Here is a 17057-nt window from a genome sequence, read left to right as displayed (position 1 = left end):
GTTAGTAGTCAGCTTGTGAAATTAGACCATTTTGCTTTTTAATTTGCATAAAACATAAATGTTCAGAATTCCTGAATTTTTTAAGGCACAAACTTGTGAGTATGAAAGTATGTCAGTGTAAAGAATAATGAATTTTTATCTATACTAATAAAAGAGTAATATACTAATTAGACCGGGTTGACCAGACACCTTATGGACGTCTGACTTCCTTCCAATCAAAGCCACGGTGGTGGGGCCTGAGGCAGAGGCGGTTAGAGGCGATCAGTCTGGCAGGGGAGCAAGCAGTTAGGGGTGAGATCAGGCCAATGGGGGAGCAGTTAGGGGATAATCAGGCCGGCAGGCAGATGCAGATAGGGGAGATCAGGCAGGCAGGAAGAGGCAGTTAGGGGTGATCAGGCAGGCAGGCAGTGAGCAGTTAGAAGCCAGTGGTCCCAGATTGTGAGAGGGATGTCCGAGGGGGTCCCAGTTTGGAGAAGGTGCAGGCCAGGCTGAGGGACATCCCCCGCCCCCGTGCACGAATTTTGTGCATTGGGCCTCTAGTTTTTCTTATAATAAATTGTACTTTAGCATTATATTTTCAATGAGTTGTGAAACTAAAAGAAATTTTTATAAGCCATCAATAATTAAATTTATTTCAATCATTTTACAGAAAAGCCTGAATTTTTTCTAAACTCTACAGAAAATGATATAATTCATTAATAGATGAAGATGCTATAAAAAAGCATACAGCCAAATTCTTAGAGAATAAAGTATGGCAGAGGAATATGGGAAAATTTACTAATAGAAACATTGGTCTTTTCCTGAATTTTATGTTTGTGGTATTGTATCAGCTTTAAATTTATTAAATTTTGTGAATTTTACTAGTTCTAAATAAGTATTTAGTTATATATCTAACTTTGCATTTCTAATTTTGCATTCTCCCCTCACCCCCACCACTCTCAAATACCCCTGTCTTCAATTATACTCACTTCAAACCCTGTAAAATGGATTGTGGCCAGAAATATCTTCATACTTTTTATTTATGCTTGAATGCAAGCTCCATGAGAGCAGAACTTGTTTTTCATTTGTTCACTGCTATATATAAAAATTCTATTTAGGATCTAAAATAAGAAATAATTTTAATCACTATTCATGGAATGAATACAGGTCATTGTTCAACCTCTGTGTTTCTAAATTAAAGAAGCCTAGTTTATTTGTTTTTATTCAGTAGACTTGCTTCGCCCAGTTTCCTATATTAACTTTTTCCCACCAATGTCATGATATTTATATAAAAAATAATAAAAATAAATTTTTTGCAAATCTCTTAAAATTTAAAAAGGATTTATGTACTGTAGTAATGAAAGATTCAGTTTAGAAAATATGCAAATACCAGACTTCCAGAAAAGCACATGAGGGACAAAGCAATAAAAAAAAGTCTAGACAACACAGGAAAGATTATTATAAGAGACATGGGAAAGGTGAGAAAGAGCAAGCATTGAATATGGAAAGATGGCTAAACTCAATGTTTTTTCTTCTTAAAAGAAACTCAGAGAGTATAAATATTTTACATTTATCTAAATAGCCAATGTATGCTATATTCAACAGATAGATGTTTGAAAACCATTATCCTAATCTTTCAATAATATTTACTGAGTGACAAAAGCACCTCAGGGATAAACAGTTCAAGTGACAGGCTAGCTCATTTTATACAGAGGTGAAAAGAAGCACAAACCACATGTCGCAAAATTGAAATGCTAAATGAAACTGTGATGTGTGAGCAACAAGGCCACAGATGTTCAGATGTTACTTGTTGAGACTGGGCTCAATAAACCAGACTCAACAAACTTAAGATGGGGGACAATTGCTATTAAAATACTAGAGGCCCAATGCACAAAATTTATGCAATGGGCTTGGTCCTTGCAGTCCCTGTTTCATCCAGAAGGTCATCCGGAGGGATCTCTGGTGTAATTAGCATGTTATGCTTTTATTATTATAAACTAGAGGCCCAATGCATGAAATTCATGCATAGTGGAAGGGGTGTCCCTCAACCCATCCTGCACCCTCTCTAATCTGGGACCCCTCAGGGGGTGTCCAACTTCTGGTTTAGGCCTGATCCCTGTGGACATCCCTCTCACAATCTGGGACCACTGGCTCCTAACCGCTCACCTGCCTGGCTGCCTGATCGCCCCTAACCACCTCTGCCTTGGCCCCCACCACCTTAGCTTTGTCTGGAAGGACATCCAGTCTATCCAGTCTAATTAGCATATTACCCTTTTATTAGTATAGATTATGACTTAAGAAAGTTTTAAGCTTTTGAATAGTAGCTCCCAATTGTCCAACTCTTAACTTCAGATTATGCACTTGAATATGTTGGGTTTTTGTTGTTGTTATAGTGATGATATCAGATAAAAACCCATACAAATAACAAATCTGATTATTTAAAATTTTAAAATGAACTTTTTTGAATTGCATTAGTTAATTGGTTGATTTTCCTCCCCTATTACATCCAGATTCCTCAAAGTTACTAAGCACCTTAGTGTATCACTTTCTTGGTACTAAAAAATGTTGTCCATTTTGCTGAAGTAAACTATTGTCTCCCTCTGTGCTTGTAGAATCCCACCTCATTCTCTTTCAAATCCCATATTTATATGTATTAACTATAGTCCCTGCACTGGAGGGGGCGTCCTTCAGCCCGGCCTGCCCACTCTCAGGAGCAGGAGGCGACCTGGTGATCAGGGGAAGGTGATGCCCTCATCACACCTCTGCTGCTGGCAGCACAAGCCTTGGTTGGCCCTGGTTATCTGAGCCTCAGGCGGTCCTGCGTGTCTGGGAAGCTGCCATCTGAGGCTTACCTGCTCCTCGGGCCGGCCCTGGGTGGCTGGGAGGCTGAGGGGACTGGGGGAATCTGGAGGCAGGCACCCCGGTGGGGCTGAGGGGACTGGGCACTGCCATCTTGTCTCTGTGGGTGCTGCCATCTTTGAGGGAGGGGCAGTCAATTAGCATAGCCCCCCCCCCTTATTGGCTGTGGGCACCGCCATCTTTACAACTGTAAGGGCCAATTAGCATATTCCCTCTTTTTTAGATAGGATGCTTCTGTTCAGTAACCATATGAAAGTCAGTTTCTCTTTAAATTTATATTTTTTCTAAATGTAAACCTTCCTAATGATTTATATTGTTTCTTCAGATAGTTTATTTAACCTATTTATCATCAACAATTCCTTAAACATTTGGGTATACAGTGATTCAAATCAATGTTAATTACACACACACACACACACACACGGAAAAAAAACTAAACAGAGAAGGATTCTAATAATGAAATATTGGGAATCCATATGTTAGCTCATCTTTATTTCAGTAAAAAGTGGCTTAATAATATGGTGATAACACTGTCTACTGCCTCAAGGTCTCAATATAAATCAGGCAATGATGCCAATTAAAATAATGCATTTGAAGTTATTTGACAATTAGACTGGGTAACATTTGAGACCCCATTTTTTATGTAAATGTTAACTTTTGCTGAGCATCTGCTATACCCCCAAGTCACAGTGTGGTAAATTCTTTACAGGCATCCTTGCATTTAATTCTCAGAACTCTAAAATGGAGACACTCTTATTGGCCATGTTTTACTGATTAATAAATTAAAGCTGAGATAGTTGAAATAAAGTGTCTGAAGATATTGCAAGTACATTTTAGATTCAGTAATTGAACCCTGGTTAATCAAATTTCAGCAGATAATTCATTTTTATTTGTTATCTCATTCTTTTTTTTATTTGTGCCTTTTTTTCTTTTTAATAGACTCTGTTTCTAGAGCAATTTTACATTTACAGCAAATTGAACAAAAGGTATATACCTTTTTCCACTGACAACATACCACACCAGAGTGGTAGCTTTGTTATAATCACTATCTGCCTGTTTAGAAACTTTTTATTTGGAACTGCTTTAGATTTAGAGAAAAGTTGCAAGAATAGTACAAAGTTTTCTTATATTCTTCACCTTGCTTCCCTTAATATCTATATAACCAAGAGTAAGACGTTAACATTAGTACAATATTATTAATTAAACTACAGACCATACTTCAATTTTTTGAATTTTTCACTAATGTCTCATTGTGTTTCCAGGATCTGATTTAGGATATCACATTACATTTAATTGTCATTCCTTCTTAGTCTCCTTCAGTTTTTAAGTCTTTCCTTGTCTTTTATGACATTTACAGAGAATAATTTTTTAAGTGTTTCCCAATTTAAGATGCCCAGATGAATTCAATTATTGCAGTAGTTACTTTATTATCTTATTGTGCATTTTGAAGAAAGTAGCACATTTAACCCATGATTTTACAGATACGATTTTGAGACTGAGACTATCATAGCCATTTTATTTCTAAGGTAAGTTAATTTAAATATAAATATTAAATAATAGTATAGATGATACCAGATGTGGCAAAATCAGGAAAGTGGTACGTGATTGACTGAACTTTAAGAAATTCTTTAGTGACCTATTGTGCATCTCTATTCCATAGCGTTGTTGAGTAGGTTCTGTTTAGAACTGATACTAGGGAGATGGGTGAGTTTCTTTTCTGTACCTACCACATTCCGGGAACTCCTCATGAGTATTGTGTCCTTGTGATACTCTCGAAGTTACCAAGGAACCATTCTCTATATATTTGGAATTCAGTTCTTCTCTCCAAACTTACCTGACCTAAGTTCAATAGATAAATGTCATGCTTCCTGGCAAACTTTGGAACAGGTTTCCTCTATAAGTTAACTTTTTACTAACAGCAGCATTTATTACCTAAACTATAGGGGTGAATAATTATGGTTATTTAAGGCATTGTGTCACAGCCAGAATGTTATTTCCAGGTAGGAAGGCTGGGTCCCTTTGATGCTCCTTAAATCATCCCAGGTAATTATGACGTCAAACTGGTTGTGAAGGTGACTCTCTGTCCATTACCAACAGGAGTCATATCATTTTGAAGTATATGTTTGTTTTATCTAATGACAAAGAAAAATTTTCCACTTAAGTAGGAAATGAAAGTTTTTTAACAACTTCACACAATTATTTGATTTTAAGCCTCACCAAAAACTGTGAAGATCTATTGAGAATCAGTTGTGTACCAGCCATTATTCTGGCCACCAAGGATACAATAATGTAGGCTTAGCTTTTCTTTGAGGTATTTTGTTATTATGTATGTGTGTGTTCTGGGATGAGACAGAGTAAGATTAATAACCAGGGCTGGGGGTGGAGAGAAATAAGTAGATGATTATGTTGCAACACTACAAGATCTGTGGTGGTGTGCGTGGAGTCTTTGAGTATATGGGGAGAGGCATTATCTCATTCAGGCCAGGGATGCTTAGAGAAGGCTTCATGGCGGAGGCATGTCCTCAGCTTAATCTTCAAGCTAAAATAGGGATTAACCAAGCAAATGAGAAAAAAAGCATTAAGGCAGAAGAAACAGCTTGAGAAAGACAGGAAAGACAAAGCTATCACCCTTGGGAAGAGCAAATAGGTCAGTGTGGTAAACATTATATTGAGCTGGGACTTAAAACCACACACTTTCCTTAGGCTATATGATATGATACACTCTTACACTACAGCCTTGGCGTTTGAAAATCTTACAGAAAATGCACCCCTTGACACTGAATTAATATAGAACTGATGAAACTATTGCATTTAGTTAATGGCTCACTATTTAGAATCCCCTCCCAGAAAAATGCTAATTTAATGTAATGAATATAATATATAAGGTGAAGTCTACATGAATGTATTTATTTATTCAACAAATATTTATTAAGTACTTATTATATGTTAGAAAATACTGCTGATGCAGAGATGCAATAATAAGCAAGCTGTGCCCTGTGCATCCCAACACATGACAATAAAATAACAAAAATAATCTGCCTTGAATCTGAAATACAAGAGACAAACAGCATCCATTTCTCAGTGAAATACTAGCTTTATTGTTGGGTTGACCTGTTTTGACCACTATCACCAGTATCCTCATCTGCTTTGCAGAGTTATCCTGATTGCAAGGTGAGCATATTATTTCTCATAATGATATGAGTCATTCATTAAATCATCCAGTATCTTAATTTTGACTCTGTTTTTATTTAAAATATTTCAATTTGTATTTAGTTTTTGACTGACCGAATATACTATATTTATCAATTTGTCCATTATTAAGGGAGAGGTAATTTGAATTGAAAGAACACACTAAAGAAAGAGGTCACAGAACTCTGTCTTTTGTTTTTCCCTCAGTCATTTGGAAACTTAACTCTCTGTATTTGGCAAATCTAACTCTTCTTCCCTAAATATTCTCCTGTAGCAAATGAGAGAGAGCATGGTACAGAGGGGGAAGGGGCAACTTCCTGACAGTAATTTTACTATTTTATGAATAAAATGTATTAAAAAATACATTCTCTTGGCTGTTCTAATCCCCATTTTCACTAAATAATATATTATGTCTGATCTATCAGGTGCTTGTGACTTAGTGATTATGACTATTCTCTAAGACCTCTTTCATGCAGTGGGAACTGATACAGGACAATTTGAGGAGCAAATATTGAGTGTAGGGGAGTCAGTAAAAAGGTAGCTAATCTTTGTTTCTGATCCAGTCAGCCACTGTCTTTCTTTTTATCTTATATTAATTTCACCAGGCAGTTTATTATAGGCATTCAAACACAGAAAACAAAATAGCACAATAATATGCCCATGTGGCCAGAATCCATTATCAATAAATATAGTACTATTATCTCCGCACAATGTCTTTTCAAAAGGTGAAAACAACCTCAATGCCAGTTTTTACTTAAAAATTTAACTCTCTGTAAAAAATAAATAAAATATTAAAAAAATAAATAAAACAAAATAAAATAGTTCCTTAATATAATTGAACTAGAGGCCCGGTGCACAAAAATTTGTGCACTCGGGTGGGTCCCTCAGCCCTGCCTGTGCCTTCTCGGAGTCTGGGGCCCCTTGGGAGCCCCTTCCACTGGCTGTTGGCACCAGTTTTCCTCCAGCACCCAGAGCCCAGGCCTTCGCTCTTCACTTGGGAGGGGCCAGTGCGGCGGGCTTCAATCTGCGCTGGCCTCTGGGGCCCCAGGGGTGGAGCCACCGTGGCGGGCTCAGCTCTTAGTTCTGCGCTGGCCAAGCGGGCCCTGGTGGTGGTGCCAGCGCAGCGGGCAAAGGGCTTAGCTCTTTGCAGGCTTCACTCTTCGTTTGCCACACTGGCCTTCACTTGCTGCACCTGCACAGGGCAAGCAGGCTTTGCTCCGTTGCTTTGCGCCTACATATGCAAATTAGCTGCTATTTTTGTTGGCGGTTAATTTGCATATCGCCCTGATTAGCCAATGGGAAGCATAGCGAAGGTACGGTTAATTACCCTTTTTGTCTTTTATTAGATAGGATACTTACTGTTCAAATTTACAGTTGTCTCATATATATCACTTTTCTTAACACCTATTTGAATCAGGATCAAATTAAGAGCAGTGCAATGCAATTTTTCATGTTTTTTAAATCTTTTTTTAATCTATAAAGATACCCTGTGACTTTGTGTTGCTGTTTTTTCACTTGTAATTTAGGTGTTGGGAAAAAGAACCTATGTGCCTATTGAATCCCTTCAGTGTCAGTTGGCATATTCATCAGTCATCTCAGAATTTATATTAAGTTAGCATTTGGATCTAAAGTTTTCCTCAAAATCAAGTTCCTCCTTCATTTTATTTATTTGTTTAGAGGTTAATTCATAGTTGTTTGGTCTATCATGAGACAATCTTTTTTGTGTGGGTGATGTTAGCAGCTATGGATGCTTAATGCCTAGATCTAAATCACTTTTTGATTAATCAACTTATTAACTATGTTTTAAGAAAATCTTGTGTTCTTCATAACCCCCATCAACTGAATATAGGGGGGAAGTGATGCAAATGGTATTTCTTCTTCTGGAAAGAAAGAGATAGAGGAGAGAGAGAGAATTAATTTTGAACAAGTTACTCTTAAGAAGCTTGTTATTCACCAATAATATCTGGCAAGTTATTTTACTGATGCTGTAGAAATCCTAATGAATAAAAGCCATTATCTTGATGTAAATGTTAAATTAAATGTGTATATATTTTCAAGTCCCACAAGACCTCAGCATTATGAAGATTATTTCTCTAGCCCTGGAAATTATTTTTATGTATATCTGCTTATAAGATTGAATACAGTCAAGCATAGAAAGCACCATATCTCATGGTCTGATGATTAAATTCAGTGACAAAGAAAGTCAATAGTAGGAATGAGAATGTAGCTAATTTATATATTTTGGCACTATTTTACACAGAATGTTAATTTTTTTCTTAAGCTATAAAAGAAGCACACGTAGAGATAAAGTGAAGACAGACCTCAAGTTGAGGCAAATAATTTTTTTAAAGCTCCAAAAGATAAATAATATTTGAGATAGACCTTAAAGAGAAATGTAAGTTGAGAGGAAATTAGAAGCAATTCTAAATAGAAGGCGATAGAATATAACAGGGGTGGACTAAAGACAGGTGAAAAGTCCAGGAATGTGGATGAAGACCATATATTAGTGGCTAAGTACACAGATTTGAGAGATGGATATTCTAGAGTGCAAAATTTAGCTCAGTTTCTAAGTAGCATTGTGAGGGTATTAGTCAGGGTTCTCTGAAAAGCACATACCAAGACAGAATTGGCCATACCAGAGACCAATTGGGATTAATGCATGGAAGGTCTTAAACTGCCATGTAAGTCAAGAAAGTTTCTATAAAGTTGGCAGGGACTCTTCCAGCCAAAGTTGTTCTTTAAAGGACTCATATGTCACCTGATGACTGAGTGAGAGCAGCCCATAAGAACTGTGACTTTGGTGCACACATGGTGATGGATCCTACAGTTCATGGTCAGCTATACTTTCCACTCTGAAAGGCACATATTTATGGCTCCCAAAGTGGCCTCTAGCAACCAGTTTTCTGAGTTGCAACTCCACTATATACCTAGGGGAAATATTAATTAATATTTATTTTGTAGGGTTGTTGACAATTAAATGAGCAGCTACCAATAAAATGTATAAAAATCATAATATAGAAGTTTCAGTTTCAGATAAATAGTGCTGATTTTGATGATACTGGTAAATAAATGTAAATGTAAGAATTTGTTTTAATTAGGTTAGAGATCAGGAATGCATAAAGTCTTCTTGGCAAAAACATGGTGTCAAGTAATATTATAGGAATAAAAAATCAGTTATTGAGAGAAAATTATCAGAAGAACAGCAAGGGAAAATGCCAATCTCATAGAAATAAAGTAGTGGTAAATAAGGAGAGACTATTAGTATACACCAATTTTGTGAAGGAGGAATTGAATGAGGGAATCCTACCAGAATATTATCATATTAAATAAGGCAATATCATAAGAAATAACAAAATCCTGCAAACAAATCTTGGTTGTGGTCATGAAAAGGAAGGGAGATATAAATGAAACACAGAAGAATTAATCTATGGACAGGATATCTGAATAGATATGTAAGATTAGAGAAAAGAAGTAGCAAAATATATCACCAAAATTTCAAGTTAGTAACTTAGAAATGTTTACCAGGGGTTAAAAAAAAAGGTTTCAAAAGATTAAATCATTTAAGTTTAGATATCTTCAAACCATTTAGTTATTAGATTTTTTATATTATGGCACTAGCAAGTTAAGTTTATCTAAAAATATGAGGACTCAAGGGTCCCAGGTTCGATTCCAGTCAAGGGCATGTACCTTGGTTGCAGGCACATTCCCAGTAGGGGGCGTGCAGGAGGCAGCTGATCGATGTTTCTCTCTCATCGATGTTTCTAACTCTCTATCCCTCTCCTTTCCTCTCTGTAAAAATTCAATAAAAATATATTTAAAAAAAATAAGTAAAAATAAAGGCCAGATGTCCATGAGTGAATTAGATCAGCAGTAAATAGACTTGGTACTCCATCAAACAGGAATAAATATGTGACTAAGGAAATGCATTTGGTCACCAAGAAAATAAGTTAAAAGCATAGCGAAGAAAAACAAATCAGGGTTTTCACGTATTTCTGAATTTAGCTGGTAGGTAGAACCAGAGCTTTGAAAATTAGTAAAAGTGAGTGGAAAAGAAAAGTAAGAGGGGGAAATTGTGAATTCGGAAATTTATAAGGCAATTGATGAACACTAGCCAGGAAAATATTTCAAGAAAAACTTAGACATTGGTATCAGAATTGAAAAGAAATTCAATAAAATTGTTAATTAAAAGTTATATAGTGATTTTGAGCTAAGTTCCATTAGGTAGAGGATTCTAAGCACACAAAACAAGTCCACTATGCAGAAAATAAGGCACCAAGGATACACTAATTTTCTCATTGATGAAAGAAAATGGAAAGAATGAGGGAAAACACTAAGTAGTTTGGATACAGCAACATTCAGAGAAGTTTGTGTATTTATTTTTTTCAGGAGGTTGTCTGTTTTGCATTCCAAGCATATTTTCAGGCAGAGGGAGAGAAAGTGTAAGCAACAAATTAAATATATATATATGTGGATACCTAAATATATATATTCATGCTTAAACAAAATGGGGATTGGGGGAGCTGAACCCAGCATAGTTGAATATCTATGTAAGTTTTGATTCCCCAATCATCCATTAGTATCTGCCTGAGGATTGATTCCAAGACCTGTGGATACCTAAATATGCAGATACTCAAGGTCCCTATAGTATATAATATGGCATAGAACAGTACATACACTGGCCCTTCACAGCTGCAGATTCCCAACTGGAAATGGAAAATACTCTTTTTTTATTCACCATCGGTTGAATCCACAGGTGCAAAATCTGGGCATACAGAGGGTCAACTCTATATTTAAAAACTCTGCATAAATGCACCCATGCACTTCAAACTGTGTTGTTTAAGGGTCAACTGTAGAGAAAAGACAGATAGTGTATAGATAATTTTAAAGAACATATTTGATAAATCAAAGCCCTACAGAAGACAGAATAATGAATAGGATTAGAGTGTAAGCAGAAAGATCAGCCTTCGTTAAAAAAGATTTTTTCCTTCTCAAAGACAGTAAAATGAAAAAGAGAAAAAGCTATGGAGTGATTTCAGAAAAGAAAAAGATGGGAGATGATTATTTGCATGTGGAAAGCCTTAATTTGTCCATAAGTTAAGGAATAATATCATCAAACCTTTTTTAATGAGTAACATAGGTTCCTAAACTTGGTAAGTTCCAGTGTCAACCATGATGTATTGATCACACTTACCCTGCTCATACTCTTTAAAATGTCTGGAAGCTTTTTTACTCACTCCTGACAGTATTAATGAAATGAGCTCATTAAGCACAAATTAGGCTAATATTTTATTGAATTAATTTATTTAGATTGAGTCTGATTACTTAGGTATTATGATAATCACTCTAGAAGCATTTGACTAAAATAGCTCAATTAATTTAATAAATTCTTAACTCACTCTTACATTCCTGATGTAATGAAATAATCAGTTTAACCCATAACTATGAACTTACCAGCTTGGCTTGTCAAATGAGGACATAGCAACAAACAAAAATGTCACTCATAAGAATTTTCTTTAGAAAAATAATTAAGTCATTCACAAATTTTAGAATAGGGATGCATAATGATGGCATTATTATTACTTTATATTTAAAATAATTTTTATTCTGAAGTGAAATTCTAATTTTTAAACAATTTAGAAATGAGTAACTTTGATCCCACGTATACATTACTTAATATTACTATGCATTAAATCACTTTATTTTTCCCAAGGGCTATATATATGCCGGAAGCCGGTCCATCCTTGTTGCTTGACACTGTCGCTGCAGGGAAGAAACATCTGCACAACATATGTTTCAAGGGACCTGGCGTATATAGCATACTGTTCTTAATATGTTTGCTTCCCTTCTTACCACTTCGTGTTCTAGCCAGGGCCACCTCCCCGAGAAAGGACTTATGAAGAACTTGGACTAAGACTGTTGGGAATAAATTTGGGACTTGTTGGACCCACATCCCTAGGGGTCTGCCCACCAGGGAAAACACCAAAACCTATACCCCTGGAGACCCACCGACACAGGGCAGTCCCAGGGAAGGCAAGGGGCTGGGAGGACATAACCTTTACTGGGTAGGATAATCTCCTTCAGTCACTTCCTTGTAGCTTATCAGTAGAGCAGTAGAATAGTGACCTTGGAATAGCCCTTAGAATGGAACACAGAGATTAACCTAGACAAGATTAAAATCAACAGAACTAGATAGAGACAGGATTTTTTGGCAAAGGTCAGGTAAGTAACTATGGACATGAAACAAGGAACTGTAGAAGGTTAAGGGAGGACCCAAAACATACCATGATGTGACTATAGAGGCATGCTTGTAGGATCAAATGGTATAAATACAGATGTAACAGGAGAATAGAGAGAGAACCTGGCTAGGCTAATCAACTGAACGCTGTCTCCGTGTCATTCCTTCTTTGCCGACTCCATCCACACCTTTGGGAACCCCTGGACATGCTGGGGCTGGACCCCAACATATATATTAAGAAATTCTGTCAATAAACTGGTACATTGATCTTGGCCCTTCTAGTATAGTCTTCCAGGAAAATTAAATAGCTGTATGGTAGAGACATAATAAGTTAAAAATATTTATATAGTCTTTGGTATAACTGTGACATTTTCAAACCAGAATCATCCATGCCAGTCCTCATTAGAGTTTATACCCAACCAAGATGAAGTTCAAGTAACCGAAGGAACACATCAGCTTGACAAGATTGCCTTCAGTATTTTGTAGTCATAATTTGCAAAATGATACCGAATATTTTCCTGAACCAAAGAATTACAGGACTACTGAGTGCCCTATGATAAAAAATATCATGATCTACTTTAGAAATTGGAGGCTTTCATGAACTGCATTTTGAAAAGCCATACATATCTTCAAACCCAAAAAGTCTCACAGTTTCTGGTAGCTTATTAACAAACACTAAAATGTGAATGACATGGGGAATAGAGCACACACATGTTTTTAAATTTGTGGACTTCATGAGAGAAACCATGCTTGGTAACTCATATGCAAGGACCCAGATCTACAAACCAGATGGAAAGGAAAGAGTACATACCTGAAGACAATGTTGGTGACTTAATTAATAAATTAATTCAACTAAATATTAGCTTAAACTGTGCCCTTCATTTCAGACTCATGATCTTGGCTTCATTGTTGCCTTTGGCAGCCATTACCAACACTCCTGTAAATCTATATCTCTCGTATTAGAAACTCTCCTCTTAATTGTTGTGGGAGATGCTTTACAAAAGTCCAAACAAGTTGTAATCCTATATAACAGGGGTGGGCAACCTTTTTGTGAGTGCGTGCCAAAACCAGTAACATCTCTGACTCAAAATTCCTCTGGGTGCCAACCCTAATTTTTTGAGAACATGTTACACCTACTTGATATCTCTTAAGGTGTACATATGTGAAGGACCTTGAAGAAATAATAAAATTCATTCAAGCAACAAAAACACAGTATATGGTGAAAAATACATTTATTTTTTAATGTATATATGTTATGTAAAATTATTTATTTATCTAAGATGCACATACACTGAATTTATCTGAAAAATAAAAAAGTCAATATTAAGAAAAAATTGTAAATGGAAGATTATAAGAGAGGGTTTCATGTGCCAGCAAAGGTTACTGGTGTGCTATGTTTGGCACGTGTGCCAGGAGTTGCCCACCCCTGCTTTGTAATAAAAGCCTAATATGCAAACTGTCTTCTCTGGCAGTCATTCGACCTGGAGTTCTACTGGGAGACTTGGAATTCAATCGCTTGCTATGCATGTGCTGACCACCAAGGGATAGCGTGGAACATGGTGGGTGACGGTGATTTAGTGGGCAGCAGTGGAGGCATTGTTGGCCCCAATGGGCCCTGACAAGAGCAGGACCATGGTACGATGCTGGAGCAGCTGAGCAGGCAGCGCCAGGCCAAGGTGGGTGAGAGCAGGGGCCCAATCACCCCACCAATCGCCCTGCAGATGGTGACCAGCTGCGAAGACAGGGGGCGGGGCCACTGCCCGGCTCCCAGGTGCTGAGGGAGTTGGGCAGGGGGGTGGGGACCCAGCCACAATTTGATCGCCCTCCAGGAGGGATGGTGGAGCAGGTGAGGGGACAGCGCCAGGTCAAGGCGGGGCTGCAAGGCTGGGGGTGCAATCTGGGACCAAATCACTGCAGGCCACCCTGAGAGACCCCACCCATGCATGAATTCATGCACCGGGCCTCTAGTATAATTAGAATGGGCATCAACATTATAGGAATGTTGGATGTTGGATTCTGAATCATTACACTGCTAAATCCTAGAACACAAACACACACACACACACACACAAACACACACACACACAAACACGTTTCTTTTCAATCTCTCACTTTTCTTTGCAGCACTCTCACAAATTCCCACAAGAAAATAAAAGGAGTCAACATCATAACCTTATGGTCAACAATGTCTCATCAAAGACAAAAGTGAATCTTTATAAAGGACATTAGGAGCAGCCAGGAGTATATGCTTACTTTATTTGCTGCCGACTGATGATATCATAGGAACTATCAACTTCTCCCTTCTTTTATGGTGCTAAGAACTTAAAGGTTCAAGAATACCAAAAAATCAGAAGCCAACCCTAGCTGGTTTGGTTCAGTGAATAGAGCAATGGCCTGTGGACGGAAGCGTCTGTCCCAGTTTCAATTCTAGTCAAGGGCAGGTACCTTGGTTGGGGGCTTGTTTCAGGCAGGAGGCAACTAATCAATGTGTCTCTCTCACATCAATGTTTCTCTCCCTCTCCCTTCCACTCTCTCCAACATCAATAGAAAAATATCCTCGAGTGAGGATTTACTACAACAACAAAAACCTACAAAAAATTAAAAAAAAACACAAAATTCAGAAGCCAAATGAAGTCTCCTATATTCGTGATATTATATGCTCCTTCTTAAAATAAAAACATATCTGCAATTTGTAGTAATTTATTTTAAAAGAGGTGCATATAACCTGCTTAAAGGACAGCTATTTGGGAACACATGTGTGCGAGTTATTACACACACACACACACACACACAAACACACACACCACAAAAAAAAATGTTAGCCAACCCTCTGTCATTAACTTCATTTGATCCTTTATGATTTAGTAACTAAATACCAGTTGGCACCCATAAGCAGTATTTATTCTATTGTGCTTTGAGGAAAATAGATTTAAGAAATTTCTTTTAAATTGTATTTATTCTTTTTAGTATACCAGAAAATAAGAAGTAGAAACTGAGCTATATACATTCTCACCTTCTTGTCCAAACAATTTGTTGCAAGAACTTCCTTGGGCTATTTTTTATTTATTTTGTTTGTAGCTATGTTTTTGGCATTCACTTGTTTTTATTAAGTATAATATTAACTGCTTTGCCAGGCTCCTCGAAGCAGCAACTACTAGAACATAACAAGGTGAGTGTTGAGAAGTGCTGTTAACAAAATCAAGATCTATACACAAATACGCGCTGCCATCAGCCTTCCTTCACCTGAGGAAATTATTTAGGACAAAGAAGCAGAGTGCCTTGTTTAAAGCAAATCCATGGCCACAAATGCCATCATTATTGTTACCTTCAACTGTCATCTCTACCTTGCATTTCCATCCCTTTATTTTGCTATAATGCTTTCTCTCGTTCTAACTTTATCTCAAACCTGTAGAACTATGACACCAACTCTCTAGTCTCTCATGGATGCCTGCTTTTTTGTTGTTTGTTTTTGTTTCTTTTCATATCTCCTCTTCAATTATATCCTTCCTACTTTTTCTGCAGACATACTATCATTCCATCATTATCTGCTTTCTCTTTTTGTCCTTCCAGCTAACAGAGGTATTTCATTGAATTTTTTTTTCCTGTAGGGGAGAAAATCAATTGATCTAGATCAAGCATGCCAAAGGCTAACACAGGCCAAATAAACAAGGTTTAAGTTTATGTGGGCCACAAAAACACAAAATCTTCAATTTTCATAGAAGCGGGGGTTTATTTCAATAGAGCCATGCTGAATATGAAGGACTGAAATAAATGAGTAATCGTTAACATAAAATAATAGAACATTTTAATAAAAATCAATATTTTTTCTTGAACATTAACTTACCAGACACTGAATAACTGAACAAATTAGTAAGCATAATGCAAATAAACCTATTTTTCTTGTTCTCCTAAAGCAAAATATTTCCTGTTGCACACACCAAACAAGTCAGTCCAAGACTAATGACGTGGCAATAGGCTGCTAAATTATTCCCTGCTAGTATTAATGGAGAGAAATGAGCACCTGTGCATAAGGCGCTTAAAGAAAATGAATGCAACACAATTATAGTAACCAGTCACTAGCGAATGTTGTAGTTCGTTATTAATAATATACATTAATAAAAGACAAACATGCAAATTGACCATACCTTTGTTATGCCTTAAGCCACGCCCACCACCCAATCAGAGTGACTATATGCAAATTAACCCAACCAAGATGGCAGCTGGCACCATGGAGCTGGAGCAAGCAGGAGGCTTAGTTGCCCCAATGAAGGAGGAAGCCAAGCTTCCCGCTTGCCACAGCCAGCTCTTTGGATAGCCTGAAAATGGCCCTCAGCGCCTCACCCAGACTGGCCAGGCACCCCAGTGGGAATCCCCCCACCCTAATGGGGGTGTGGCCAGCCTGGAAACAGCCATCAGCCACTCAACCAGGCTGGCCAAACCTCCATGGGGTGAGGGTCCCTACTGAGGGCAGGGGGCTTGACTGCCTGCAAACAGCCATCAGCCCCTCACTCAGGCTGGCCAGGCACCCCAGCGAGTACCCCACCCTGACCCGGGACACCCTTCAGGGCAAACCAGCCAGCCCACACCTTGCACCAGGCCTCTATCCTATATAATAAAAGGGTAATATGCAAAATATGCAAACTGACCCTAACAGGAGAACGACTGGGAATGACTGGTCACTATGACACACACTGACAACCAGGGGGAAGATGCTCAATGCAGGAGATGGCTCCTGGTGGTCAGTGTACTCCCACAGGGGGAGATCTGCTCAGCCACAAGCCAGGCTGACGACTGT

Source organism: Myotis davidii, unplaced genomic scaffold, assembly GCF_000327345.1.
Source record: "Myotis davidii unplaced genomic scaffold, ASM32734v1 scaffold191, whole genome shotgun sequence".
NCBI classification, from domain to species: Eukaryota; Metazoa; Chordata; class Mammalia; order Chiroptera; family Vespertilionidae; genus Myotis; species Myotis davidii.
The sequence above is the reverse complement of the archived record's forward strand: the minus strand, read 5'-3'. Positions refer to the sequence as shown.